Source organism: Ostrea edulis, chromosome 3, assembly GCF_947568905.1.
Source record: "Ostrea edulis chromosome 3, xbOstEdul1.1, whole genome shotgun sequence".
Lineage (NCBI taxonomy): Eukaryota > Metazoa > Mollusca > Bivalvia > Ostreida > Ostreidae > Ostrea > Ostrea edulis.
In genome coordinates, this window is record NC_079166.1 from 25,818,765 (window position 1) to 25,823,253 (window position 4,489).

Below are 4,489 nucleotides of genomic sequence, written 5' to 3' on the forward strand. Positions count from 1 at the left end.
CATGCATATTTTATGGTAATTAGACATGTTTAAAGCAACCGAATATCATATTGTCGATTCTCGTCAACAGCAGCAGAACTACCTCAATCTATTTTGCAGTAACATGTACTGTGCATAGATGAATCTGCAAGTCAAACCAAGGTTTGTGTGTTTCTAAAGAGTGGCGGTATGAGTCAAAGCAACTACATTTCAGCCATATACCGGCATTGAGGGTAAATCTCTGTCCGGTTTTAAGATGTTGAGGTCGTCATGACGGCCTGAAAAAGGCGTACTCTTTTATTGAACAAAACGACTACGGTCTTGGGAGTGTTCGATGGATTTTTTAAAATCTCAGAACAGTGTATCAATGAACAAAAAATAAATATATGAATACTTATAATTTTATTATGGCGTTTATGGGCACGGCTGTATTTACAACACAAAAGAAACGGGCCGCCAGCATGATCAAGGGCAGGCCCCAACAAACAACAAAAGCATCATCAAAAGCAAATTCAACATCAACATATTCTCTTGCAAAGTCAACATTCAAAGTTCAAAAATATCAACATTCACAGTTCAAAGTTCCCATCATATCAAAGAGTGCTTGACCCTGGGAGGTGCAGAGGTCAAATATTTCATGACCTTGACTCTGGGAGGTGCAGAGGTCAAGGACTTGTAGATTTTCACATTTCATCATAAGTTCTGATAGTGCCGCTCGTATGCGCCACAAGTTTCCTACCTTGAATGGCAGTACTGGCAATCATGGCAGGAAACTCCGCCACACTGGGATGGGGGAAGAGCGGCACTTTGCTATAATTAAGCCGTACCCATAAGGACTACTGCGGATAGTATACAACATTGTGGCATAGTATAGCTTCTAGGCCCCCTTGTAGTGTGTTTAATAGAATGGAATTCCCTAGTTTGGATAGATAAACCCCATCACTGTGTAAAAATGTGGGTTGTGGTTTGATATCTAGATATGAAATGACAGACCCCCCCCCTTCCGATTTGATTAAAGCGCTTGCAAATGAATTAAGGCGCCGGCGTGCTTCCTCCATTTTGGTCCTATTGTGGGAATATTTCCATTCAATGCGCGGTAGAACGCAAGACCATATAATCCTAGCATTGGGAAAATTTGTTTTTATAAATTTTGTAACTTTCTTAGTCTGTAACCTCAATTTTTTATGCTAGTATGGCCTAAATCGTTCCCACCGCAATGTAGTAGAATGGCGTTTGGCTGCGGACCAAATCTACTTAAGTATTATAATTTATTGACGACCTGCATAAGAGCTAGACCGCTGTAACCCTGCCACCATAAAGATATATTTACCTTACCGAGATCAAACCGCAACCACCAGGCCTAAGTAGAGCTTCTGTTTGTGCCCACTTTAATATTGAGGAGCCCGCCAACCAAACGATTTAACTCTCTACAAAATAAATGAACTTGAAAATTACAACTTTGGTATACGGATGTATGATTTATAACAGCTAGATTGCAAAAGTTTAACAACCAAAAATTCAGAAGTAGGATCATACATTCCTTGCAATTTACAATGATATGACAAGGCTGCCATGTATGAGCGGGCTGTGGAAAAAGCTAAACCCCTGATAGATAAATTTAACATGAATTGAACTATTGAAGCTAAGTTGGGTGGCCAATTTGGACTGATCCGGTTTTCTGAACAAAACTTGTAATACGCCTGGAGACTTGCATTGTGAGCTCTGTGTGTGTTTTGTGATAAGGAAGCGTCTAATAATTTGTTGAATTCAAACTGGAGATGAGGTTTGTGAAGGAGGAGGGAATTGTCAATGGAACTGGATCTGCTTCCGGCGCTGCATAACGAAATCTTTCCCACTGCTTGCGAGAAATAGAATCGGCAAAGATGTTAAGTTTTGTGGGAATATATTCTGCACGGAATAAAATGTTATACTGCATGCATTTCAAAACAAGGGATCGAACCAGGGACATAACCAATTTGGATTTTGAGGACTGCTTATTTAATATTGCTACAAGGGCTTGATTGTCTATATGAAGTATGATTTTCTTGTTGACAAGCTTATCGGCTCATAAATAGACTGCCAATACGACCGGTATTAGCTCTAAAAATATCATATCACCTAATAGGTCTTCCCAAAAGGGGGACCAACCAAGGTAGCACCATTCACCTTGAAAATAGGCCCCACAACCTAAGTTTAAAGCCCCTGAACTGTCTGTAAACAACTCTAACAAATCATCTGATGTCAATTCCTGGTCTAAGAAGTAAACTTGACCATTAAAGTTGTTTAAAAATTTTGACCATGTGCAAAGATCTCCATGCATGACTTTTGTAATACTAATATGGTGGTGAAGCTTTGTTACCCCTATTGTAGCATCATATAGCCACCTCACAAATGCACGACCAGGGAGGATAGCTCGAGTGAAAAAGTTTAACTTTCCTAACAATGACTGTAGGTGTTTTAGAGTAGTCTTTTTCCTGGACATGAAATCCTCAATGATGACCTTAAGTTCAAGCAATTTGGGGTCTGGGATTTTAACTAACATTTGAACTGTGTCTATCTCTAAGCCCAGAAAAGTTAAGCAGGTTGTTGAACCTACTGATTTGTCATCTGCTAGGGGAATCCCAAGTTCACGGCACATATTTTGAAATGTTGACATAATACGTTTACACCCATGAGCCTTTTGAGCAGCAAAAATAAAATCATCGAGATAGTGATCAATCGAATTATAGCCACACTGATTAATTGTCAACCAATTCAAAAAGGTGGCAAATTCCTCAAAAACTTTACAAGATATAGAACATCCTATGGGCAGACATTTATCAATGTGATAGTTATTGTCAAATTTGTAACCCAAAAGATCAAAATCCCCAGGATATATGGGTAAAAGTCTAAATGCTGATTTTATGTCACATTTAGCAATAAATGCTCCCTTACCAAAGCGTGCTATCATTTGGACGACTTCATCAAATGAAGTATATTGGACTGAAGTCTCATTGGGGTCTATGAATGCATTAACGTTGCAGTGGTCAGGGAAGGATACATGAGTTATGAGCCGCCATCCTGAATTATACCCCTTTGGTACCACCCCTATTGGCGAAATACGAAGATTGGAAATAGGCAACTCTTTGTATGGACCGCCAATCCTGCACAACTCGATTTCCTTAGAAAGTTTTTCTTTAACCTCCTGGTGGTGTTCATATGCTGATATCAAGTTGTCCGATTGTATATGTAACCTAGGCCCCAAATAATGTAACTGAAATCCCTGGGTAAATCCTAGATATAATTTGTTTGCCACTGCTCTATTTGGATATTGATCTAAGTATTTCTTTAAAACTGAAACTTTAATTGGCGTTTTGCCTAAATCCCAAATTTTGTTGGTTTTGAAATTGATTTCTTGGGCGAGAAGAAATATTCGGCCCTCTATAAGTGAATGATTGATTTTGTTGCCCTCTGAAAGTGGGTGCTGAATTTGACTCCGAAAACTGAAATTTCCCTGGGAAGCGAAAATTGTTGAGGGACTTGTGTCCATTTGCTTGCGGTTGATGAACCCCTGGACAGTGCATCATGGCATGCTGCCCATTACATCGCAAGCACATATGATCATAAAAACAAGGAAATTTACTACAAGATCCTTTGAAGTTTAAATCATAACATTTCCCTGCGGCTGCCGGGGCTTGTTTCAGACTCAGAGTATGAGTTTCCACAGAAGATGGGGTCATATACATAAGCCAAAGTTCCGAGTCGACCTCCCCCCCAAGAGCTACCGGGGTTATTGGCCTTGCGAAGGCGGTACTGAATATCATACTCATACCACCACTTATAACCCCTACCAGCCCCCATTTTTACTGTTTGAATGTACTTAAGGAGGTCAATGGTTTTAGCAGGGTGTGCCTGCAAGTAGTTTGCTGCAAAAATCAACATGACATCCGTCCATTTTTCTATAGACTCTATACGTTTAGGTGTCGAGTCCCTAGTTACTATTTCCCCGAGGTTATTCATGACGAGTTCCCCCCCCAACATTTGGTGGCAACAAAGAGACTAAATCAATGTACTGACCCTCAATAATTTTCTGCCGAGTGGCTTGCACAACATGCATACCTATATTGTTAATGGTAGGTGTAGGTGCCGGCAAATCCATCGCCACATGAGAATTCTGTGGACCTATCGAGGATAACTCCACACTCTGAGGTACAGCTGCCATGGCTAAATTAACCGGGCACGTAGCTGACATCGGAAGCTCTCCTTCCTGACCCGACTCAGCCATAGTGAGTAGTGCGGGACCCTGACTCGGCATCTCTGTAGGGGGGGGGGGGGTGTGATACCGCCGCCTTTGAACTTGCCGACGACTTGGGCTTCGACCTCTGTGTCCTTTTTATTTTCCGAATTGGTGGCATACTCATATGCAATGAAAATATGTAATGATTTAATTGCCTTAAAAAGTATCAATTATTGTATTATGAATTTAGTTGATTAAGTTGCCTACTTTAATTAAATTATTTAATCAAAATGG

The 4,489-nt window shown here is 40.4% G+C and overlaps 2 pseudogenes; both read right to left on the reverse strand.

Annotated features, from left to right (window-relative positions):
* Nucleotides 1–815: 815 nt before the first annotated feature.
* LOC130053508 (uncharacterized) lies at nt 816–1,389 on the reverse strand (annotated as a pseudogene).
* Nucleotides 1,390–3,320: 1,931 nt separating this feature from the next.
* LOC130053509 (uncharacterized) lies at nt 3,321–4,273 on the reverse strand (annotated as a pseudogene).
* Between the last annotated feature and the right edge of the window lie 216 nt (nt 4,274–4,489).